The sequence below is a fragment of the Amblyomma maculatum genome, chromosome 10, assembly GCF_055883805.1.
Source record: "Amblyomma maculatum isolate TAMU_Amacu chromosome 10, ASM5588380v1, whole genome shotgun sequence".
Taxonomy (NCBI): Eukaryota; Metazoa; Arthropoda; class Arachnida; order Ixodida; family Ixodidae; genus Amblyomma; species Amblyomma maculatum.
Window position 1 is genome coordinate 26,763,961 of NC_139353.1, and position 26,838 is coordinate 26,790,798.

General features: G+C 44.0%; 1 long non-coding RNA gene across 1 annotated transcript; it reads right to left on the bottom strand.

Annotated features, from left to right (window-relative positions):
- Positions 1 to 63: 63 nt before the first annotated feature.
- LOC146175950 (uncharacterized) lies at positions 64 to 25,130 on the bottom strand. The gene is made up of 5 exons (XR_014701483.1): positions 25,015 to 25,130; positions 14,138 to 14,213; positions 12,903 to 13,003; positions 6,675 to 6,735; positions 64 to 208 (listed from the first exon to the last, which is right to left on the bottom strand). It is a non-coding gene; the product is annotated as an uncharacterized LOC146175950 (long non-coding RNA).
- Positions 25,131 to 26,838: the final 1,708 nt, after the last annotated feature.

Sequence of the window (26,838 nt, forward strand, 5' to 3'; positions counted from 1 at the left end):
TTGAAATGAATGATGACGCACTGTGAAAAAAATTGTGCGCTAGAACTCTGACAACCGATGCAAAACACCACGTCGAAAGTTTTTTAGAGATGAGAGCTGTCTGATTTTTATCAGAGTTTTATTATCGAGAACAGTATCCAGCACACCATGGATTTGCGCATAGGCATTTATCACACCCAGAATATTTGCACGTGCCCCTGTCGCAATCCTGCGAAGAAAAAAATCTGCTATTAAAGCAAAGAGCAAGCCTAGATTTGTTAAAATCTGTGACATCTTACTGATGAGCCAATACAGCCTAATATATCTGCTTTTAGGGCCAATGCACGATCAGGTATTGAGGTGTAGGACAGAGAAAAGCCGATTAGGCCGGCTTAGAAATAGACTGCCGTTGATAGGGATGAGACAATTCAGCGCCGCATCAGCAGCAGCTGCTGCAGAAGGATATCCGGCGGAAAGCAATCGTCGTTAAGTATGCATCTGAGTTTAAATGGCTGCAGATAACATTTAAAATAAAGAATTTGGTCGCCTACATGAATGTGAGGCAAGTATGAAATTACGAGGTTATACCAATTAACATATACCTGAAACAGCAATGGGTCTAAAAGTAAAGCGATACAACTTTCACAGAAACTTCCTGATAAAAGGAATATTGGGGATTAAACTGTGGCTTATATTGTTGGCTCAAGCACAGCATCACTGCTATTCGGGGAAATCACTCGAATTTGGCTAGCAAGGAATGCTAGCATGTGGCAGAGCGCGCTGTAACCATGCAATCGCTCAGTAACTCAAGAAGAGACAGATAAAACGCTTTAGATTGGAGAAATTATTTCGAAACAATTATGGTTTTCACTTATGTATCAAAGTGCAGCGCCAGGAGAGAGAAGGCTACAACCGCAGAAGGAACATGTGTAACAATTTCAGTTCTTTAGGAGACATTCAAAATTTTGCATCTCTTGGCTTTCCTATTTGGTAATAAGGAACAAAATATATTACCTATGAAAACTTTTTCTCTCTCTACTGCTCTATCACTTCCCGTATACATCTGGAGCCTTTTAGAGGCAGCATCCTATTCTAATAAACCGTACAATTTGCAATCATACGTTCTTGCTGCCTCATTCTAAGTGGCCTTCGTTTTTTATGTATCGCTGCCAGTCAAGGTTAGCAAATGCCCACATTAACATAACTAGATTCCAGTAGTTCATTATAACCCGCTCTTTTTTTTTTTTCTAGTCTTTTGTGGTATTCGGCTCTTTCGTCCCATTCAAGGATTCTGCTAAATGCAACAATGTTGTTATACGCACGTCTCTGTGTATAAAGAGATTCATAAATGGACAATTGACTAAGAAATAAACACACAGGCTTAAAATGATCAGCGTCCCATTTTCGCCTTCAAACAGCCCTAATAATCTGCATTAAAATGTGCAGATTATTATGCTGCGATCCGAGATAAATGGGTTGGCAGCAGGGGCCATACAGGTGCGAACGTACATAAACGGGTCGCAAAAATTTGTTCTAATTCCAATAAAACTGTGTGTTGGAAACCAAAAAAGCATTTTTTCTCCATGACAATGTCCTTAGCTTCCACTACTTTGATTAATAATTTATTTATTCAAAGCTGGCAACCTTATTAGGCCAACGAAGGAGGAGTACAGTATGACAATAAACGGTATTAGGATTTGACGTGAAAAGCAGAAACAAAAACAAAGAAATATTTGTTTACACGAGTGAGAGTAGTTTCATGGCTAAAAATAAACAGGAAGAAATTAAAAATGAACTCGGACAAGGCGCTGCTGCAACTTAAATTTATTGCGCGCATTCGCCCCTTATATCAAGGAGCGAACTGAGAACAAAAACAAAGAATGGGCATGGCTCTGTGCCAACAAGCTCGTAGAATCAATGAATAGGCTCAGTCGGGAACAATTCTTTTTCTGTGAGCAAAACGGATGGCATGCAGACATAACCTTCACTTACGTTTTTGATTAGATATGCTTCAATTATTTCTCTCGCATCTTTATATTTCTGTTACGAGTGACAGGTGTGGTAGAACACATGGGATTACGATCTTTGCACCCTCTATAATGGGCAGCAAGCTGCACTTTTATGCAACTTTCCCCACATCGTTATGGTGCTGAAGCAACCGCTCAATAAAGCACATTCCAGTGTGTCCGATGTACTCTCTGCCGCAAGATGGTGGAATACTATAAATAATGGTCTCTTCACACTGCAAAAAGTTCCCGCTGTTTTATGCGGCCACCTTTTCATGACAACCTTTCTGAATTTACCTTTTCGTGCAGTTTGCCAAGCTTTGCAGATGCTAAGAAAACAACTTTAACTTCATTCCTGCTTGCCATCTTTCTCAGCCAAGCTTTTGGACTGAAAGTGATGGCGTGGCTTCTGAATGGCATTCCTAAAGCATAGGCTGATAATACTCCCTTTTATTACTAAGGACTGATCAGAGGAACTGGTTAGGCGATAATTATTGGCCCTGGAATCATTCCACCAGCAGACAAGACGCGACGAGAAACGGAGGATGAGGTCAAGAATCTTTGTTTTTATTTTCTGGAGCTTGAAAGTAGGCATTCCCAAAACACAGAAACAACAGTCACTAAAAGCAGAACAGTCATTGTGAGAGTCAAGTAATACCAGGCAATCGTCAACACATAAAAATTCTTCGAACGCCCATTACTGCTAGGCTGGTAGGTTTCCGGTTGCAGAAAGAAAGACGTCTTCAAACAAACCGGTACTAAGCGCGAGCAAATGTACACACCACTTGTTTGTATATAAAGTGAGCCTCCCTACCCTGTGTAACTAGACGACAAATAAGGCGATAACAATTCTAATTTTTTTTTTTACCAAGATACCAGCTTTGATGTCAAAGCTATAATACAGTAGTTGTCAATGCCATCATCTACACAGATTTGTTGTGTTTTGTGTGGACAACAAAGGAAATAGACTGAAAGCGGAACACGACCAGAGCTTCCGCCCTCACTAGAGTAGGAATACTGTCCGTGTTCCGCTCTTAGTGCATTTCCTTCCACCTTCGCCCCAAGTATCTTCCACCTGACGTGCTGTTTTTGTTCAGTGGCCACGTTCCTTAAGTCAGCCACGGGAGAAAGGCTTGCCGGATCTTTAAGGATGAAATACAAAGACAACCTCGCCTCTACAGACAACGCCTATACGTCCAGATTGAAAGCGACGCTGGTCCTAGCCGAGCTCCGGGTGAATAGGCCATGTATGCACGTCGCCAAGACGTCTCGGTCTCAGCCTCTGTGTCAGGTAGTTCCCCGACATCTGCGTGATTGCCTGCCGATTAACCCTGCTGCCTTCATCTCACAAGATGTTGTTTATGCTTCGGAACCTGAACGCATAAGGAGTCCTACGGCAGGGGTCACACTTCGCGCTTAGACTTACGAAATCGGCGCCTGCCGTTCTTGCCTTGGGGAGAAGGACCGTCCAATAAAGCCCACACAGCGACGGTGTCAGGGGCGTGTCGGAAGGTGTGGATGTGATGAAATGGACTTCCTCTCGCACTACGCACAAAGCGGTGATTGACACGCTCATTTACGTCTGAAATAGCTCGTGTCGTTAGTCCCGTCCCAGGCAAAATGAGTTGTCACAGACAAAATATAATGCCAAAGCACTGGATGCCATAAAGTCGGTCTTCTCAAAGAAGCGTGTTTCTCTGCTTCAGGTTAAAAAGAAGGCCCTGGGCCGGTGCAAATTCTAGAGTTGAACGTTCTGTACCGCAGTATAGACTCATGTAAAGTACTAAGCTTAAACATACTTCTTGGCCGCAAAAACACATAAATTAAGGTATCGTTTCAGACTCATTATTTCAGAGAAAGCGTGGTGGCTAAAATCAATGCACAAGATCACCACAGTGTTATCATATTGTCTCAAGTTTTATGAGTAAGTGAGTAAATTTGCCTCAGTTTTTGTGTGCCTGTGGATGACCTAGATTTGACGTTTTCAAACGACCATAAAGAGTTCTTTAAACCGATGTAAAGAAAAAAAAACATTCGCAGAGAAGACGATATTGCTAAACAGTAAGGGAAGCCAAATTACGTTTCAAAACACTACCCGACTCCTCCCTCGCAAAAAGTTTCTTCCGACTTGCGCAAAAACAGGCAAAGGCGTTTATAATACCATCACCAGTGAACGCTCAGGCTCGCAGGACGGCCTCAAGCGCGTGACACCTACCCAGCCTCGTGTGAAACATCAAGGAATACAGCTGCGAATTTAGAAGAGTGCTAACAAAAATGTAGGTGAAAGCGTATTGCTATTAAACAATACTGAACCTCATGCTAGCGACGGGAACCACCTCAAAGCGGAGTTGCTGAGTGCAGGCTGCGTCTTCCCACTTAGAGTTCCATCGTAATTCACGTCCGTGACACGACACAACAATCTGTATGGTCGAAAATAGCTTCACCAATGTTTTTCAGATTGTTCAACGTACTTGACGGTGGCCTACTGCAGAACGTGTTATCTTTGACAGCAGTTCGTTAATGACTGCGACATTGCAACTAGCGTGTAAAAACACAAAGGACAGCGACAAAAGGTACCGACGGGACAGCATGCTAGACTTCAACTGGCGTTTAATGCACACGTACCATAATTTATACACTCGCATTAGGCGCATGCTCAGAACGCTTGCAGAAGCAAGGCATATGTCTTGGTTCGCGCATTGCACCGGTTTTAAGCGACTTGTTTTTAGCGTGTATTGACAATGAAATTTTTTCGCGTCTGGACAAGACTTTCGTTGCAAACATTTTTAGATATGTTGATGACTATCTTTTTGTGTTAAAAGGTGTGACGCATGATGGAAGGGACGATATTGTGCAGAGTGTTTTTAGTGTCTTTCAAAAATGTGGTAAGGGTCTGAGTTTTACTCGTGAGGTTAGTAATGAGAGTTGCTTGTGTTACCTTGACCTCAGCATTAGTTTTAGTAGTCGTTCAATATGTTAGACTTACTTCCCTCGCTCAAAAAAGCCAGTTCTTAGCTATAATTCGGCCCGCTCAAAAACCGCAAACAGAGGGATAGCTCTGAACTGCTTAAGTGCCGCTCTTCAGAAGTCCTGTGAGCATCAAGTGAACATGAGTGTTCAGCAGCAGGTCCTCCGACTGCGTAGCGCTGGCTTCCCTGACAGCATACTCGCGTCCGTCGCTGAGAGCCTTATTAAAGAGCTCCGACAGGGACGCAAGACAGCAGGCTGCTGTAATGACGGCCTGCGGCGACGTCCGGTGCCTGTGCCCTACATGCACAACTTGTCCCATCGCCTCAAAAAGTCTGCGGGAAAGTGCGGCTTTCGTGTCGTTTTTGACAGCCCCACATAAGCTGTCTAGGATGTGCCGCATGGTTAACAATGTGTGCCAGGCCATAACCTGTGCAACGAAACACGCCACGCGGTTTGTGAACTGCACCATTGGTGCGGTGTATTTAATCCCACTGACCTGTTGCAAGTGTTATATTGGCCAAACAGGCTAGTGCCTGAATAAAAGGCTGCGATAACACCGCACTACAGTCGCAGCTCTGATGGTTGGTGGCCAGTTGGCCGCACATTGCCGCAAATGCAGAATAAAAACAGGCAGTAAAGAAGAAAAATGCGTTCCACTTTTTAACCACACGAGAGTGCTGAGGCGGCTTCATAGGCAGGGTGATAGGGAGATATTTGAGGCGTTTTGTATTGATAAGGCAGGGGATAAGTGCGTGAGCACATCCTCAATAGCCCTCACGAAAAAAAGAGACAATCTATCTCTCAAAACAATTGCGGTCATTTTGGTTTATTTTTTTTGCTCTGTTATGACAACATGCTTTTTGATAAAGGAAAGGGGGGGGGGGGACAGTCTCCTGAGCATGCGCCATACCTTTTGTCGCTGTCCTTTGTGTTTTTCCACGCTAGTGGCAATGTCGCAGTCATTAACGAACAGACACCAACTAGCCCAAATGTCTTCCATAATCTTGACAGCAAGTGACATGTCACTGTGGGATGCTAGCGGCGCATATTCGCGACCTGCTGAACCAAATGTGAATGCGGACATGTGGCATTCTTCGGCGCGTTGAAGCAACTGCTCGGTGTCCAGAGTTGGTTAATCGTCGCCAGCAACTCAGAGAAGCATGACACGCAACATCGACAGAAGGTTATATCACAGATCCAAATGTAAATGCGTAATCTAAATGAAATTACTTCGTGCATTAGATATATGCCGTAAACGCCGTGAGCCTACTGATGGTCATGTTGTGCAGGAGCGCTATCACGGAGCATTATTCGTTGCCTAAAAACTTGCCGATCTTATATCGCATGCTATGCTGCACAGCATTCCTATCTTTAAGGCAGGGTATGTAATCTATTAAAACGGTGGCCGAATTTTGGCCTACAGAAGCCCCAGCGCATGGGTCAAGATGGTCGATGCCGGTCTCGCCAAACGGCTTTCAGGGCCATGTTATGGGGCCAACTATCCCGACTAAAACAATTCAGTTTCGCCTCAAAGTTGTGGTGTAGCTGCCTTCACCTCGCCCGTCTAGCTATCACGTGCAATACAGTGGTTTGCTTTGAATAATTGGTAAAAAAACAAACGCGCGGGAAACCCAGCAAAGACCCACGAAATCTTTGACAGTTTTCAAAACACCGTTACTGCGACTGGTGTTATTGAATGCACGGACATCTGGAACTTACCTTTCCAACACAAGGAAAATTCTTGTTCGATTTTCTGCATGTCGTATTACAGCCATTCACACTGAAAGAAATACAAATTGTTTCCATAGCATAGATTAGTGAAGGCATGAAAGAAGACTCGCAAGAAGCCAGCGGTGTCTTACAATTCTCTAGGTTGAAAATTTACGACTATCTGCACTGGTATAATTTATAACCACTTATATAGCAAAGAGTAACGGAAATAGTTTCTCAGCCCTTACATGTCATGATATAGAAAAAACGTGTCGCCTTCTTGCTCCAGCATATGTTTTTTGTTTGCGAATCTGGGACAAAATTTTTACGTGCTAGTAAAAGTGTCTTAAGCAACAAACAAAAAGAATTGGCGAGGAGTAAAATGAGCTTATGGGAGTAGACTCAAGTGTAAATTAGTTAGCAAGACATCACGAGACTAAGATCTGTGTTGCTTTCATGTGTGCCGTGTCTGCTGCGGTTTCTAAATTTGTGGTGAAATGAACGATTCATTTTGCTGACGTGCGTCCACATGAAACTTAGCTACTCGGTGGACATAATGGCAGCAAACAATGCCTGCTGGTCATCGAACAACATAACTGCTGCTGCAACCTGGCAATACTACATGATGGCGCTTAAATCTGCTTTAGAGAGGAAATTCAATTTGCAGAACTATACATGACTATTCTCATTTACTGCATCCTCATTGCCATCGCTACTATCATTATAACAGTTTTGTCAATGTAAATGGTTGTAAATGGTTCAAGGAAGGGAAAGGCGCAGTATCTGTCACACTTGTAGCTGTGGACACCTGAACCGCGCCGTAAGGGAAGGGAGGAAGGTGGGAGTGAAAGTGAATAGAGAGAAAGAGGAGCCGTAGTGGGGGGCTACGGAGTAATTTGGACCAACTGGGGATCTTTAACGTGCGCACAGCACACGGGCGCCTCTTCGTTTTGCCTCCATCGAAACGCAGCCGCCGAAGTCGGGATCGAACACGTACTCCGGCACAGTAGTCGGGCCTCTTACCACTGCACCACCCCGGCGGGGCAAAACAATTTTCGCTACTGTCATAATCGTGATTAGCAAATAAATGCCCCGTCATCGTCATCGCTACTTTATTTCTTACGCTACACAAAGACAGCTGCGATGTGTTTCATACAAGTCCGGCTCGGAGTATATTTGCGTGCTCTGTTGAGGATCTGAGGGATAGCAGTGTTTTTACGCCGGAGACATTTTTGCTTAAGCGCCAGTGCGAAGGACGCTTTCTGATCACATTTTCTGGGGAGGACTCGCACAAGCCAAGAAAGGTTTTTTCTTAGTATTGTAATAAAAGTCCTTGCAGAGGACGTTACGCAGAACTGCCGGCGATCAGTCGTAGCGTTTTCTAGCACACGCACGAGCCTCGGAGCCGCATTCTGTGGTTGTCATCGTCGTCTTCCTTCAGCATAAGGTGTTGACGATTCTGGAGGCGAATACCTGTCCTACAACATCCCCCCAAAGCACCATCCTGGAAGCTTATGGCAGTAACGATGGATAGATCGTAGTATGGTTTCAGGCGGTTACTGTGTACTTGTTCAGGGTTGCGGCGACGTCGGTCAGTGGAAGGCGTAAAGGGTTCGATGAGATATTTCACCAGAAATGATTTCTTGAGAATTTGGTAGGGGCCTTGCTACTTTCTGAAAAGTATTGGATAAAGGTTGGGACTGGAGAAATTATCCTTAGCCAGACGAAAGGGTCTGAATGGCAAGCAGGAAGAAGGGTAGAATGATAATGGATGGTGTTCTGCCTCCGCTAGCTGAACGTGGGGACTCAAGGACCGGGAAAGGTGCAGCATTCTTCAGCATAGGTTGCAGCTTAGGAAACAGTCGTAAACGTCTGGTTGGTGTGAAAGAATAGTGTCAATTTACAAGAAGGCTCACCGCCATACAGGAGGAAGTACAGAGGGAATCCAGTGGTCGCTTGAGTGGCGAATTTATAAGCATAGACGTCCAATGGGTGAGCGCGGTCTCTGTTGCAGCGGTCGGAAGCAATATACATTGCCACCATGTCCTCGAAGGTGCGGGGGAGATGCGGTGAACGATGTTGCATTCAGGAAGGAGAGCTACTAAGTGTTTAGAGTTACTCTTATGATATACTATATCTAAATAGGTTCTCAGCAACTCTTTGGGAGCTCCGTGGCGAAGAAGGATACGATGGAGAATGAAAAGGCAATGTCGTGGACTGTAGCCAATGGCAAAGACGACGTTTCGGTGTAACGTGCCTAACGTGTAGCGATTACCGGTTGATGTGCTGGAAAAGGGCTGTACAGGTATATTCCAGCACGATCAATGTCTCGGCTTTGCAGTTCAGCGGCAGCAGAGGAGCGGCGGGCTGGCGAGGTTGAATTTCTCGGCGCTGACATTCGAGGCAGTACTGGATGAACCGGTGCACATAACGGTGCATCTCAAGCTAGTATTACTGCTGTATCACGATAGTCAATGTTTTCGATAAGCCGACGCGGGCAGTCTGGGAAATATCGTGGCAGTGGGAGTCAATTACACAACGCAGGTAAGTCGGCATAACAAAGAGCACTTGCGAACATCCGGTAGGTACTTTTACGGTAAAGAAGATTGTCTCTGGTGGCGAATTGGTGGGACAGGTGACAGAGAGTGCGGAAAAGAAGTGGTGATCATCGGGCAGACAAGACATCGAGGAGAGAAGCGATCCATGCGTGATCGCGTTGCTCGGAAGTCATATCTGTGGACTCATAGCACAAAGAATGATAGATGTATATAGCAGTGGCTTCAGACAGCATCAGCATCGGCTTGTCTACGGCCAGAGCGATAGACGATATTAATATCATATTCTTGGTGTCGCAGAGCCTAACGGGCCAGACGACCGGGGGATGTTTCAAACAAGACAGCCAGTAGAGGGCACGATGATCGGTAACATCAAAAGAGCGCGCACACAAGTAGAGGAGAAATTTAGCGGTTTCCCCAGAGGAAGGCTAAGCAGTCTGTCTGTGGTGAAGTAGCCCTTCTTAGGGTCCGCCTGGCATCAGCGACAAGTACTCGGCAAAGCGACACTTCCTTTGAGCGAGTACTGGACGGATGCCGACGCCGCTGGCATGGCTGTGGATATCCGTGAGACAAGGGTCGAAGTGACGCAGGGTTGGCGGAGTCTTCAAAAAAAAGATGGCGGAGTGCCGCGAAGGCTTCATCACAGAGTGGCGACCAGTGTGTGGCCAGGCTGGCACAAAACGCATCGAATCTTTCTTAGGATCAGGTGATCTAGGATACAGTCTGTGAATTTTCGGCGACGAGTATCTGGCAGGCATCACCATCTATGTCTTTCATAATTTTCTTGGTCTTAATGACCTCTCTCAAAGTAGGGTTTATGTGCTTGCAGAGGCCGACGACAATGTCTATGTAGTTGGTAAAGATTTAGCCGGTTTGTTGTGCTCGACTTTAAAAGCGTTGTCCAAGACACACTTTACAGACAGCTGGGCGGCTCAAAACTTTCTTCAGGCAGGTTTTCAGAGCCGTCCAGCGAGAGATGTCCGCCTCTTGGTTGTGGAGACACAAATTGGGAACCTCGTTGAAATAAAATATGACATTAGTGAGCTTCAGGGTGTCGTGCCACTTGTACGCGCTTAAGAGTTCTTATAATGCCAGCCAGTCTCCTACATCTGTTTCAGCTGTGCTGATGAGGATGGCTGGATCAAGCTGTTGTCTTGTGACGGAAAAGATGGCAGCTGATAGAGGGGGTGAGGCAGTTTGTGTGACGACCTTAGGAATTGCGGAAGTGGTAGGGAATGCTGGGCGGCAGAGCTGCAGGCTGAGGAGATCGTGATCCCCTCCATAATTCGTAATAACAGACCTTGTGCAGGACGCTACTCCACGAACAATCGTAGCTCCAGTCGTAGCTTCTTCTGGCACATGCACGAGCGCCAGAGTGAGTGTTCTGCAGTTGTGGTCTTCCTTGAGTGTTAGGCGCTCAAGGGTCTGGAGCTGAATTTATGTCGCAGTGTTTAAAGAGTGTGCGGGAAAAATCGAGCCAAAGCCGCCAAAGCCACAATGACCTACCACAATGAGCACAAAGCTTCAATGCTCTGGAACAATTTGGAGGCAGTCAGGTGTGGCAGCAATCCTTTGAACAATTTTGGCGCATAATGAATTACAAAGTTATAGTAATAAATCAACGTCTAAACGATATTTACAGCAAACAAGGAGTCAAAATATTCGCTTCATAACCAATATTGTTATACACTTTGGAAGGAAATAGATAAGGCTATATGCTGGCGACTGTTGGTAGAATCAAATAACGATTGTAATAAGCTGTCTCAATATCCATAAAGCCGGCAGATCTCTCTACTTGAAATTAGGGGATGGGAAAGTTCGAAGTAATGATGTAGCTCTCTCTGTTGAGCTATTGTATATATGAGTGCTACATAAAAACACGTACTCTATATTCTAATGAAATATTCATTTGGCATTACAAATGCCGACGATTATGCTTAGGCAACATCACTGAGGGAAAAACTATGTTTGAACCCTGCACACTTGCGATTACTTGAGCTACCTCTGTAAGGAGATGTCGAACGTTAATAGCTAATTACAATGCAAATAAGCAGCTGCACTCTACGGAAGTGCGTCAAACACTTCCCTTTAAAAGAGAGGATGTATAGTATGCTGCCTTCAAAAAAGTTCGTTTCGTAACAATGTGTTAGGATGCTCTATGCACAGTTCATACTGCAGACGAAATATAGGTACATTTATATAGGTATATCTTGCTTCTAAATGAAGAAAGTTTAGTTTGAGCAACATTTTTTTAGATCGGGATAGTTGGAAAATTACAACACATCTTTGCCAATACAATGGTTGTAGTTAGGCTACTGCTGGTGATGATGATGATGATGATCTAGTTCTTAAATACTGTTTATCTTTAGCTATAATGCTTTAGCAATTCTTTTACCATTACAATATTTATTTGCGATAAGTTTTATTAACTCACTGATGCATGCAGTATTGCGGCAATGTTTGCTGTGGAGTAAGGTTCACTAAACAGGTAGGTTCACTGAAGAGGTTCACAGGTAGGGAGCACCGCAAAACGGTACAAAAAGGTACAAATAATTATGCTAATTTGTTCCTATTGGTGGTGTGGGTGAATGGGAGCCTAGATTATACACGGCGGTGTTTGAAAGTAAGGCAATGTCTTTTTGTACGCCTAAAATAGCGCCTTATCGCATTCAAATTAGAATATTTTATTTTCCGTTCTCTTACTGTTTTTTTTACTGTTCTTTCTGTTCTCTGATGCATGCAATATTTCATTTAATTTTTATTTCCTTAAGACCTTTTTCAGGGGCATTACAGAAGGGATGGGAACACATTTTGTGACACAGAACATGATCATATGTTATATTCATATATTTAGACAGGACTCTTAGTTACATGTGGCCCAGTAAGGTTTATTCTGTTGCTTGACAACTGTGGAAGGGCTTGGTGGCGCTGGGAGTGTCACGGTGTTTTCCTATCATGTGGCCCCCAACAAATACTGATTCTCTTCATAGGTGGATCCAAGGGATTGAAAGTAACAAAGTAAATAAGTAAGCGAGGAAGCAAGCAATTGAGGGAGAAAACAAGCAATTAGGGGAGAAGGCAAGAAATTAAGTTAGAAAACAAGCAACTTTGTGAGGAAGGAAGGAAGGTAAAAAAAAAGGACCATTTTAAATACCAGCTAACAATATTTGGATGAAGGTAAATATTCCTGTAAATTCGTTTATATTGTCTCTATGCGCAGCGTTCCCGTCTTATAACATCATACATTTCCTGGTCTTTTACAGATACTCTATGTGTAAGAAATGCTGCACGAATTTTGAATAGTTCCCAGGATGATCCTTGTTGCTCTTCAAACCTAGCGGCAACATCATAACATCATAAGAACCCTATGAAACCAAAAACAATTTCCTTGAAACTTGTTTTTATGTATTCGTGTGATAGCCAAGCCGTACTTTTCAGTGTCAATAGCGCAGTCGAGTCACAGCAGCGCTACCGCATTATGTTTATGTGGCAGACCAGTTTAAGTCCAAACGCCTTCTGTAATCCAGTAAGCATGACAGTAATGCCAAGACAGGGTTGTGTAGCTTGGCTTATTGTGCGTTACACAGACGGTTAGCAGCGGGTACAAAAGTATATTTGAAATAAAATGCCTTCTAGAGGTCTTCTACGAGGGCATCACAACCGAGGCCTCAAGACGACATACCTTGGTAGCAGGCTGTTTGCGCACAGAAGAAAGATGATCGCAAACACTAGATGAGGGTGCATTTTGAAGTTATTCCAAATGCTCATTTAATATTTTATAGCCTGAAACAAGAAAACAATAACAAAGAAGTATATGCCATCCCGAGGTATCCCGAAACATGGAGGAAATTAATTATTCTAAGCCAACGCGACAATCTTCTAATCGTTGAGCCCACCCATGCTCTGCAGTTTTGTGGCCTAGTTGGCCAGTGGTTCTCCATGACAAGTTGGGGCATCATGTGCAGTACTTCATTATGTTAGAAGCATCCAAGCCGCTAGAGTGAAATAAAAACACTTCGGTTCTTATATTCCTCTCAGCGCTTCATGTCAGAGTTTTATGCCAATTTGTGAAATGCGGGAATGGCTATTCATTGCCTCTCCATTTGCTTGCTCCAGCCGGATATTCTACGGAACTGAAAAGCGCAAACTGTAGACAACTCACAGAAAAGATGCAGAGAAGACAAGTCTTCTCTGTGGATTGTCCACTGTTCGCGCTCTTCAGTTCCGTAGAAAATTGTGAACCAACTAGGCCCAACCGAAATTTTATTTCAGTTCCAACCGGTTAGTTCAGAAAACACAAAAAGCTACTCCATCTGCGCATTGTGTCTGGTGCATAGTGGTGCCTTTCATTACATCAAGCAAAGAACACCTCTTAACAGTTTGTTATAATTTATGTTAATATGTGTTTTATTTAATACAAGTCACCTTTTGTAGTAGTGGGGCAAGATTATTATATTAAAATATATTTGCGGCCCATAACGTTTACCACTAATTTTAATGCAGAACGAGATGTGAACTAAATATGCATTTGAAAGCCTGCATTTAAAGGCTTAGAGAGTTTTTCTTTAATGGGCAAACTGGACCTACTGGGCCTACTGCCAAATTTCAAGACACCTGTTCCACTCTGACGCGTCCCTGGCGTTTGGATAGAGGTTGAAAGCTCTCATTATTGGTGCAGGTGTACGATGCCCTATACACCTACGGTGCTGGAACCCACCCCATGTGCTCGATTTTTCCTGAACTCTCCACTTTGGCGTTCATCATCGCTTGACTCACCTTGCTGTATTAAGCCTTGTGAAATGAAAGTATCCTTGACAAACACCTTCATGGACGAACAAATGTGGGTGCTTCTCTAAAGTTGAAGAAATCTCTGATGAGCATAGTGAACGAGTAGAGCAGCAGTACCCCAGTACCTACGATCTACTTCTGCTTTTGTCCTTTCCAAGTAGCTGCGACAACGCGCACGCGCTATCGGCGTTGTGAAACCCAGTACCTGAAATATAATTCGACATGCTTTGTTCCTCAAGACATCCCTCTGGGTTTTACACGTTTTCATACGTTCGCACATATTCTCGCACATATTACCACCGAACTTCCATTAATTTTATTCATTTTAGTAATACCTGAAACCTTTATGTGAGTTTTCTCATGTATATAACAATGTCGGGCACCATTATGTTCATGTAGGGCACTATAACGCAATATGCGCGCCGCTACTATTTATTAGATAACGTGTCAGGCTGCTTCCGCCGAAAAGCCTTCGCCGTACCGCGGAATTGAAATATTGCGCACGAAACATGCCTAAAAACATGCAATTGAATTGACATAAATTTTGCTACACAATCATTCTTTTTGCTGCGTTACGTGCGGTATCCCCTTCATGGATCACTGCCTTGTCGTGGCGGAGGGGCCTGCGAAACTCGATGAAGTCGTGAGCTCTGCTGTGTAGGGCCACCCAAGATAGACAGGTCACGACAGAGTTCTGACAAAATGTGATTCACTAGAGAAGGTAATGGCAACCCACACCAGTATTTCCTGCCAAGAAAAACCTATGGCCAGTCACAATACCATTAATGATATGGCGCCGGAAGATGAGCCCCCAAGGTTGGAAGGCGTCCCACATGTTACTGGGGATGAACAAAGGGCGATTCCTAGTAGCTCCAGGACGAATGAAGCGGCTGGGCTAAAGCCAAAAGGACGCTCAGTTGTGGATGTGTCGGGAAGCGACCGGAAAGTCCGATGTTGCAAGGACATGTATCACATAGCAACATGGAATGTAAGATCTATGACGCAAGGTAAACTGGATATCGTCAAGCGAGAAATGGACAGATTGAACATTGATATCTTGGGTACCAGCGAGCTCAAGTGGACCAGAATGGGACAATTTAACTCCGGCGACCATTATGTCTTTTATTGTGGGCACGAATCCAAGAGAAGGAATGGGGTCGCTCTCATAGTAAACAGAAGAATGGGCAAAGCAGTGCTAGGGTACAACCCCAAAAACGACCGGATGATTTCACTTCGGATCCAAGGTCACCCTTTCAACATAACAGTTATCCAAGTCTATGCACCGACCACTACTGCTGAAGAAGCTGACGTTGAGAGATTTTATGCGGACCTACAAGGCCTTTTAGACCGCACCCCATCATCAGACGTCATTTTTCTCATAGGAGATTGGAATGCCAAGGTAAGGAGTGAAGAAATATCCGGAATTACAGGCAAGTTCGGTCTTGGTGAGCCAAATAAAGCTGGGCAGAGGCTAGTAGAGTTTTGTCAAGAAAACAACCTGACCATAGCGAATACTCATTTTCAACAGCACAAGAGGCTTCTGTACACATGGACTTCACCGGACGGTCTGTACAGGAATCAGATCGATTATATTATTTGCCGGCAGAGATGGAGAAGCGCTATACAAGCAGTAAAAACAAGGCCTGGGGCCGATTGTGGCACCGATCATCAGCTTCTTGTTGCCAAGATTAAGCTTCGATTGAGGAAAACGCAGAAAACTAGAAGGCCTTTCAGGTATAATCTGGATAAAGTTCCATTGGAATATGCTGTGGAAATGAGGAATCGATTTCAAGAATTAGATCTAGAAGACAGAGCCCGAAGAGATGTGGTCTGATGTTCGTGATATAATACAAGAAGTTGCTACTAAGGTAGTTCCAAAGCAAAAGAAATGCAAGAAAGCAAACTGGTTATCTGAAGAGGCTTTGCAAATAGCTGAGGAAAGGAGGATGGCAAAAGTTATGGGGGAAAGAGAAAGATACAAGGTTCTCAATGCGGATTTTCAGAAAATAGCAAGGAGAGATAAGAATGCCTTCCCGAACATACAGTGCCAAGCAGTTGAGGACAACAGCCAATTAAGGAACACAAGAGCTCTGTATAAGACAATCAAAGATATCAAAGGAAGCTTCTGTGCTAAGATGGGCGTGATAAAGGACAAACGAGGCAAGGACCTCACTGAAGCCTCAGAGATAAAGAAGAGGTGGCAGGAATACACAGAAGAACTGTACAAGAAGGACTCGAATGTGCAAACCCAACATAGGACGGTTGTGATAACTGATTTTGAGCCGGGCATCCTGAAGAGTGAAGTTGAATGGGCCTTAGCCAGCCTTGCTAAGAACAAAGCTAGCGGAATTGATAGCATTCCAGCTGAGTTGCTTCAAAACCTCAACCATGACGCTGTTAACATTCTGCATACATTATGTCAGAAGATTTGGACAACCCTGCAGTGGCCACAGGATTGGAGGAGGTCAGTTTACATCCCCATTCCAAAGAAAGGCAGTGCCAAGGATTGTTCCAACTACCGCACGATCGCGCTTATTTCACATGCTAGCAAGTTGATGTTGAAAATCCTCCAAGGTAGGCTGCAGCAGTATGTGGATCGGGAGCTTCCGGACGTGCAAGCTGGGTTTCGCAAGGGCAGAGGAGCTAGAGACCAAGTTGCCAACCTTCGCTGGATCATGGAAAAAGCAAGAGAGTTCCAGAAACCCATCTACTTCTGCTTTATTGATTATGCGAAAGCGTTTGACTGCGTAGATCACAGCAGATTGTGGCAAGCTCTCCAAGAGATGGGAGTTCCAATTCAACTCATCTGTCTCCTCAGGAACCTGTATGAAGGGCAAGAGGCCACAGTCAGAACTGGGCATGGTCTTACTGATTGGTTTCCGATTGAGAAAGGAGTGAGGCAAGGCTGCATACTGTCGCCCTGCCTATTTAACCTATATGCAGAGTGCATCATGAGGAAGGCCGGTCTGGACGAGTCTTCAGCTGGAGTGAAGATTGCTGGAAAACGTATCAACAACCTTAGATATGCGGATGATACCACTTTAATTGCAGAAAGTGAAGCGGAACTCAAGAGACTTCTGATGCGCGTACAAGAAGAGAGTGAGAAGTTTGGGCTTAAACTGAACATTAAAAAGACAAAGATTATGGCGTCTTGCCCTATCAAGTCCTGGAGCATCAAGGGACAAGAAGTGGAAGCAGTGACAGATTTTCTCTTCTTGGGCTCCAAGATTACCTCGGAAGGAGACTGCAGCCATGAAATTAGGAGACGCCTGCTTCTGGGAAAGAGAGCAATGGTTAGCCTTGACCGCCTAGTAAAGAGCAGAGACATTAGTCTGCCAACCAAGATCCGTATAACTCGTGCTATGGTCTTTCCAGTTGTGATGTATGGATGCGAGAGTTGGACTGTGAAAAAGGCTGACCGCCGAAGAATTGACGCGTTTGAATTGTGGTGCTGGCGAAGACTCTTGAGAGTTCCTTGGACTGCCAGAAGATCAAATCAGTCAATATTGTCGACCATAAACCCTGACTGCTCATTGGAGGGTCAAATTCTAAAGTTAAAGCTCAGCTACTTTGGTCATCTGATGAGAAGAGAGGAGTCGCTGGAGAAAGATTTGATGTTGGGAAAGGTTGAGGGTTGCCGGAGAAGGGGTAGGCAGCGAACGCGATGGTTAGATGGCATCCTCGAGGCACTGCAGATGAAGTTATGTGATGTTAGGAAGATAGTGAGAGACCGGAAAGCGTGGCGTGACATGGTCAATAGGGTCACGAAGAGTCGGACACGACTGAACGACTGAACTGAACTGAAGTGCGGTATCATAACATTTCGCTGCTAGTTTAAAATCCATATGATAGTCAAGTCGGGGCTAGTTTATAATAAGGATTCGTACCGGCGACATTTTGTACCTGGTATTTGGTGCCATTAATTTTAAGAGCCAGTACCCTCGGTGTACTGCGACATAGACTCTGCGTTCCTCTCACAAAAAGTTTACTCACAAAAAGCAAAAAAGCGAAAATTGCAGATTGATACAGCGCTGCCAAAACGCTACTGCAACTACTCTTAAGTCGAAGCTTGCACGTCCTCTAAAGTCTCAGACGTGATGTTACGGGATGAACTAAAGTTCGCTCATTTAAGCGTTATAACTAATCAGATAAGGAGAAAATATAAGTTTGCACATCTATTGTGCGGTCTCAGACGGGGATGTGGTATTATATATCCGTCATTCCTGGTCTTAATATAAACACTAAAATATTGAACTGGTTGAAAGCGGAAAAGGAATCGAGTCATGTTCTACGCATCTCCTGTAGCTTGTTCAAGAATTATCTGCAGTGGTAAAACCTTTTAACTGTGTCTTCGTATATTCTGCCTAGTTTGTTTCAAAGTTTCACATGCATTTTTGGAGGCCATCAGTTGTAAATTACTTTTATGCGCAATTTATGACAAAAAACCCGCTAGGTCGATTATTGAATGATGGTAGAAAATTAGCCTGGTTTGGATCTCAGACTATAAATGCTGTGTTAAAATTTTGTTCTGCAGTTTCAAAATTCGAAAATTGCTAGCTATAAACAGTTGCAAAGGCATACGGCACAGGTTAAACGTATACCTGGCTTTTTCATAGTATGTACGTATTGTGATATGTAATAGCCTGTGTCCGATAGAGCAATTGAAATTATTTCAGCAAAGTCCCCGATTTAGGTTTATTTGAACATCTCATGACAATGATTTTAATACTTCCCCGTCACTTTCGCCAGGCGCCTAATTTGTGATGACGATTTCACTCTGCGACCCTGTAGCCTCCAGCTCTCCCTTTTGTCGGCCTATCTTAATCTCCGTCTCTTTTATTTATAATATCTAATGCATCTCCTAACAAGGTCATGCCGCGTGTGCTCTGGTGTCATGAGCACTGCGATTAATCCAGGTTCGATCATGTCACCTGTAAGTGTCACCTGTAAGATGGCGTTCCAGTTCGGCACGTCATGATGCGGTGACGTAACACCACCCGTGGAAAAACCACCACCCACCTGTCTCATGGCAATGTGATGTCATCGTCATTTTAAGCACCACGAAATCCTCTCAAACCTCTCAGTTTTTCGCTGATGGCGACTCTGCCTTTATGACAGTTGTTGTGAAAGTTTTGGTTTGGTTTGTGGGATTTAACGTCCCAAAACGACTCAGGCTATGAGAGATGCCGTAGTGGAGGACTCCAGAAATTTTGACCACCTGGGGTTCTTTAACGTGCACTGACATTGCAAAGCACACGGGCGCCTTGCTTTTCGCCTCCATCGAAAAGCGGCCGCCGAAGCCGGGATTCGATCGCGCGTCCTTGGGAACAATAGTCGAGCGCCGTAACCACAGCGCCACTCCGGCGGGGCTGTTGTGGAAGGGACAGCGAGCAAATGCAGAGACAGTGGCAGATATTCATAGCTGCCATTTGTATTCTACACGTACGCATTTTGTTCTTAAGGTGACATAATGACCTGCACAATCAATTAACAAGCTCCATTTACTATCATATTGCAAAACATTAGAACTTCGCGCGCACACTGCAGGTGTAAAACAACCTAGAAGCAATCAGCACAGATCGGATCCCGTTTATAACCTATACTGTGAGCAAGTGAGTTTAATATTGAACCTGTATTGTCCCTGTCAGGGCCCACAGTTTTGCCCATGTGCACAGCGCCTAAATAACTAAGTACTTCGCGATAAGCGCATTGGAGGGCTATTCTATATGAGCACAATTTGCTCGCATTATTAAGCTTGGACAATGGTGGCACATATACCCGCTCACAATATCTTTGGGACGCTAGTTTTTCTTTGTGCACTGTCAAACCCACCTGTCTTTGAATTTCATTACAAATCATTCCTAATCATAGCAAGTGCAGGACCAATACTGGAAACGCCGCTTTGTTACTGAAAAAAAGAATTGCTCTTTTATATCCTTACTAATAACAGTATTCCACAGCTTTATAGTCGGCTCCGACGTAACTTCTAATGCACTACCCAAAGATTTTCTACCCGACCCCACAACACTATTTGCGAACGCTAGAAGAATTTAAAATTACGTCTGCTACGTATCAGATGGCTGTGCGCCCCCATATAAAAAGCTACGTCCACGAGAGCTGCACTGGGCACTAAGAAAACTGACTTCTTTTCTCAATTGTTTTTCTTTTCGCCAAGGAAATAAATTTAGGCTCACATTTCTGGTACTATTTGCATCACTGCAATAATGAAAGCCGCGCTCCTAACATATAAAGGAGCTCTATGTGAAAGTAAAAATTAGAGGGTATTCTTAAATGTCTCTTAGAAGGAAAATGACGAAAGCACACCCTTTATCTCGTATCATTTGCATCTCATCGTTATTGTGATTATCGCTCACTGCAGCGTTTGGCATCGCTATTATCGTTCTCACGGAAGACAAGGAGAATTATGATTTGCATTTTACGATCCCGCTCGTGGCGCAGTTGATTAAAGCACTCGGCTGGGGATGCGAGGTACGAAGGTTCGAGTCGCGATAGAGAAAGAATTTGTACCTTTGTATTTGTATGACTGAGAGTTATTTTCCCTCCTCATACATCCGTTATAAGCACGTTACACATCAGCACACAGATGTGATGCACAGATCCAATGCAGAGATCCGACGCACAGATCCTGCGCAAAACACTCGCGCACTGTATCTCGTTCCATCAGCATAGAAAGACTTTACGCTTAATAACGACATGATCACGTAGCACGCATTTGGACCTGTTGCAGCTAGGTAGTGCAAAGTTATCCTGCTGCATCTAGTCTCGTCGGCTACACCACGCACTGAGGTCTTCCATGTTTCACGTGTTAAGCACAAATAGTCCCAGTCTGGCTTGTCACCGCACTGCATACCGATACAGGCATTTTCAGCTATGGGAGTTGGTTACAAACGATGGCTGATTCTTTAAAAGAGAATAATACAACTCACTGCATAGGTTGGCTACGGCAAAATTGTTGTCTGCTCGCTCGTTGACGTTTACTGGGTAACACAATCCATCGGTTTGTGGGCGTACAGAATATCCCGCTTTGTACGCGCACACATTTGATGACAATTAACTTTCCTCACATATCAGTATCATTACCCGTCCGTCTTCTGCGTCAAAAGTCGGAACACCTGTTTTTATTATATAGGCGCAGACGCTCAAAGAACGTTTTGTCCACCGCCAGCGCTCATACGCTATTCGAAATAATGCATTCTTTGCTCACCTAAATAAGGAGGATAATGCCTGCGCATCGTAAATCAGCGATAGGCTATTGTGTATTCAACCTTGCAGAGAATTTTGGAAATTGTGTGATCTGCAAGACTAGTAACTCTGAGTGGTAAACGAACTGTAATGGTTGTTTCTGATGTGTACGTTTCTTACGTTTTTTTACGCACGCGAGTTGCATACCCAATAGGGAACGTTGGTGAGACGCTGCCATATGAATGCTGTTTATAAAGGTTCATCAGCAGTTGATTTTTCATCAGCATATCTGATACATGGTAAGCTACTATTTGCTTGCTCTAAAACAGTCTGAAGTCATCCGATTATATTACTTCACTTTGTCTTCCTTTTGTAGCCATATATCTAATCGACTGCTAAGTTGACGTGAGCTGAGGATTGCCATCAGGAATAGTCATAGTCGAAGATCCGGTTTGATGCTATAAACCAACATCATCTCTCGTATTAGTAATTAATTTTTTCCAACTTTGATGTTAAAGCTGTACAAAAAATGCTAGCAACACCGGTCTCTTGGAGGAAGACCTAAAAAACGGATCTTTGTCATCCCCCTGTTTCAAGTTGTCCCAGTGTAATGCATATTTCTACTGCTTAAAGACACATCAGAAAGTACATGTACCGCATTCTGAATCTTCGTGTTGCAACTACAGAAATGCCGTCGGCTGGAGAGCTGAAAGTAACCAATGGATTAAAATGTCAAGCCCAGCTTCAGACAGATGTAAGAAGATGTCAGGAGGGTTGTCAGTGAAGGATGCATCCATAGGTCAATGTACAGACCACGCAGCAGCAGAAACAGTGAATAAACTGATTCGAAGTTTTCGCATTCATAAGGGCACATAGTGCTCTCAACAGATTTGAACACAGCTGGGAGTGAGCTGCGGAGTTAACAATGTCAATTACGCCTATCTGCGTTCCAGAATAGAGGACATGCCTTCGTCGACGTTCAGATGAATTTTAGGATTTCTCCCCATATAGTTCGATGCAACGCATACAAGCTTTCATTTTTTCCTTCAGCTATTGAAGAATGGAATGGGCTGCCGCATGAATTTATGGACGATATCTGCCTTGATATTTTTCTTAAAAACGTCGAGTCATTTTTTGAGAAGCAAATGGTGTAAACAAAAAATCGTTCCTAAAATGTCTTTCTTTATTCACTGCGAGTGTTCAGTTTAAGATTTTATCTTATTAGTACCTATATTGCCTAACGTGTTCTTTTATTGTGTCGCTTCGCGGTTCTTTTCAGTGCTTGATATGCGACAAATCGAATGTCCATTATAGTGTTGCAATGCGTATGTTTTCCATTTTTTGTGTGTTTTTGATGTTTTGAATTTTGTATAATGATCCCATTAGTTCGCCCACTCCTGTAAGAGCCTAGCAAGGCTTACAGTATGCTAAAATAAATAAATAAATAAAAAGCTGTGGATATATCTCATGCGCTGATATTCTGAGGTGTGAGCCAACACACCAGCGTTGTTTCAAGCCTCGTATTCAAATAATCTTTTTTTGAAAAAACACGGTCGATGGTCCTACTCATTGCCATAATATTATATTCCAGGCACATCCGGCAATGCCTATGTTTGGATTCTATGACAGTGCAGTGGACGATCGTTACGTTGAAATATGATCATCTTCAACTAGACGATTTCAAAGCATAAGAACAAAAATTTTGGGTCACAAAATCTAAGCGCATTGTATATGAAAATATGCTTTATGCGAGAAAGAGTATAAAAAGAAAGCAGAATCGCACAGGTAAATTGCAATTGGCAATATACAAATTTACTGCGAAAACACACAGAATATTCCAATACCAATCTGTATTTCTGTAACTACTTATAAACAGAGCTTCGATGTACTTCAACAGCGCGATATTTTTCAGCAGGTTAATGATCCCTGGTGATGAAATCTTTCAGAACCGTTGCCTTCCACATTCCTAATTAAAGATGTCGTTTCCTAACAATAAATAACAATAACCAAACTAAATGAAACCCTGAATTTCAAGAACAATAATTATCCCTATATGATTATTCACGCTTAGTCATCTACAACACAGGTGAATACGTGCGAGCAAGGCTTGACAAACGTTGAAGATATCTACAGTTGCAGTTACCAACATGCAATACGAAATCGTCCATGCCTATAACTTTCGTTTTAAATAGCACGTAAATGTGGAGTCTTGATCACTTATTAGCTAATTAAGTAATAGATGACTAGAAACATTTATCCTTATTCACGTTTAAATAGAAAGTGAAAGTATCAAAATAAATTTTTTTTTTCCTTCTCAGCAAGAGACTACTACATATCCTCCACAAAACCAATGACTAAAATCTCGATGAAAAAACAGGCAGAGGAAGAACTCTTAATCGCATGTGGACATCAATTCCAGAATTTCTTCGCCTTTTCTGCAAAAACAAATTAGCTGTGGCTTAGGTCACTATGCCAGGATATACGTAGCGAGATGTACGTTTCCCTGCCTTAGCTTGTTGTGGTCTTGTATGTTTAGAAATAAGAGTCAGATCCTGTTCTGTTGGTTTTCTTGACTGAACTTTTCCATAGGCCACATCTCGGCGGTTATGCTCCGTCAATTACTCTCGGCAGTCAGGCAACACCGTTTGGCAAGTCATTCCTCTCTATGTTCGGGCGTCTCCGCTGCTCTCTTTGAATTCTTGCTCTCTCTCTCTCAGCTGCAGCGATACGCCGCTTATTACGGTCTACCGGCGGCTGCGTTTCGATGGAGGTGAAACAGAGATGTCCGTGTGCTGCGCGATGTCAATGCGCTTTAAAGATTTCCAGGTGGTCAAAATTATTCTAAAAGTCCTGCACTATGGCTCATCTTTCTCTCCACTTTCTCTCCCACCTTCTTTCCTTTCATTACAGCGCGGGTCAGGTGTCCACAGAGCAAGTGTGACAGTTGTTATTATTCTCATCTTTATCTCGCTGCGCATCTTGGCGTCTCCGTTTGGCAAGGCATTCTCTTTGTTCAGGCGTGTAGGCTGCGCTGTGACGTCACTCGACTGCGGTGGTTCCTAGGCAACAGCTCAAGGTCAAGGTGCGACAATGGCGCGGCCACCGCCAAAGCAAAAATGCGACTTTATGGTCAATGTACCTCTCGTAACCAAAGGGCACCATCAAGGTCAAAGTAAGAACCGACTCTCTGCGTAAAAAGAATAGGAAAGATACTCAAAATGTAGAGTTAGTACCAGTATGCGTCATAAAACCAAAAATAGTACGTCTAAAACCACAGGCTTAGCGCAATAATCAGAGAAAGATTGCTGGTATTGCAAGTCAATATGACGGGAGAGTCAGTGTGTGCTGTTAGATATTACTTATTAATAATATGGCACTCTTTGATGCGCGCACCCGAGATGCCTCTACAGTTTGCGAGGACAGCTGTTCCAGTCCGCAGGGCATGCCCTCGACTTTTCTGAGAAGCTCAGGAGTCACCAAGCTGCCTGTAATGACAAATAGGGGCAGTGGTTTGACGCCCAGCTCTGCCGGTTCAAGCTAGAGAAACGGTATCAGTAAGTGTTAAAACAATAGAAACAACACACAGCAAGAGACGATGCAGTGGAATTCACACTAACGTTTAGAATATATAACACGAGGTTCACACGAACACAGGAAAAGCCTGTAACAAAGGCGACTCTAATACAAACAGAGGTGTAACAACAGTAAACAACATGCGAGATGGTCATAACGTAAGATGGAGTCCAAAGTCAGACTCAGCCCGCACCATTATTGTATGAGCAAATAAGCGAAAAATTATTCACCGTTCTTTGTTGCAGGCCGACGTCTGGAGAGTTGCTCTGAGGCTGTCAAGAATACTTGCGCCACTCCCTCGCAAATCGACTGCTGAACGAACAGCGTGTTGACCCCGTGAGCCAAGCAGCAACACTAGCTGATTGCCAAAGAGGATTGACTTCGATTTATACTACTCCCCGCGTCTGTCGGCAATACTGAGACATGGCAGGCGCTCACATACACGCTACTTCAGTAGCGCACGTGCTCTCTCTCCCTCCTGCTGAGATGCGCGTCGCCATTGTTCAGGCAAAGAATTTTCTGAACAGTACTGCGCGATCAGTAAAAAAAGTGTAAAAGGATTTTAACTATACGGGGCTTTTACTATGTGATGCCGCATGGCCTATATATAAACACCGCTAGCGCTCTCACAGAATACGTTAGTCTGTTTCGCATAACTTTAAACACTTTCATACCTTGTGTCGCTCTTGCGCAAGAAAACAAAAAAAAAAGCTTTAGGCGCGTGTTATTTAGGATGGTAATCGTTTTCAGACTGGGTGCGAATCTGTTTCGTTCCGTCCTTCAGTCCATCGAAATCACAGCACAAAATGACGATCGTATTCCATGTGGCGATAGGGGCCTCTGCTGTCAAATTGCTGGGAGCGGCAGTGTTTTGTACACCCATCCCCCTCCCTGTCGTCCCACAGTACGTCGCTTCGCACGTGAACTTGACGCGGAGAGTGCCACACCGATCAGTGAAGAGGGAAGAAGCAAAACGTGCACGCCGAAAAACAGCAAAGTGGCTTGTTGGGCGAGTTGGTTGAACATTATTTTAAAACAGCGCTTGAACAAGGACCGTGCTCTAGCGATGTTTTAATATAATAAAAAAACTGCAAGAATGGTAAGGGCGGATCGGCGTTAAGCGAGAAACAAAGCAGCTACCTTTTATATACGTTTTGTAGATTTGCTTCACGACACATCCAAGTAGCGCGAAAGGCGGGGCCCCTGCGGGACCCACGTGGTCAGACGGGGCTAGGGCAACACTTCTTATAACTAGGTCGGTCCCCCATAAGCCATAAAAGGGGCAGCCCAAACAGGGCTTGGTCCTCTTCACTCTACGTAGGGCCGGTTTATGCTTCTCCTGGGATGGAGCAGGCCATATTTTTTTTTTTTTTATCTAGCCTGCATCAGGTCCTTGTGGGAGTATTGAGAGCAGATCGCAATTGCAGAAACCAGTGTCTCCCAGCGTGTTCCAGTACGAAACCAGCAAGTTTTTTGCGCTGGTTTCGCGCTGAGTTTGCTAGGGATGCTGGGGGTCTGCGAGATTCAATGGATCAGGGACTGAAAGGCACTGGTTGCACTGGTACGATGGGCGAAAAACGCTTGGATTAACTTTTTGGCACTGTGTGGGTCTATGACATCACCTATGCACTGTGAGGAGCCCTGTATGGGTGCTGGGGCAGCACTGGTCCCAGTATCGTTTTGGAAGTAGTCTGATGTCCGGAAACTGAGAGGCGAGAAATAAGGCGCATATGAAAAATATCCTTCAAGGAAGTGCTTTCCGCTTTGAAGTTGTTGCGCACTTGCATAGAAAACAAATGCAGTAGCTTTTTTGTTGTGTTTTCACGTTGCGTTTAGTCGTTTCGAGTGAGACCACTATCGGCGCGGCTCTATTCCTCTCATGACACACTGACGATCAAGGTAAAACTAAAACGGGATTTAAGTAATGTGGGTTACTATGCATAACAAACTTCACAGCTTTTCTTGAGGGCACTCTAACACGATTATTATTGCTAGAATGTTCACTGCGGACTCAATGGCAGGCTGCAAACAGGGCTTACGCATTAGTGAGCGTA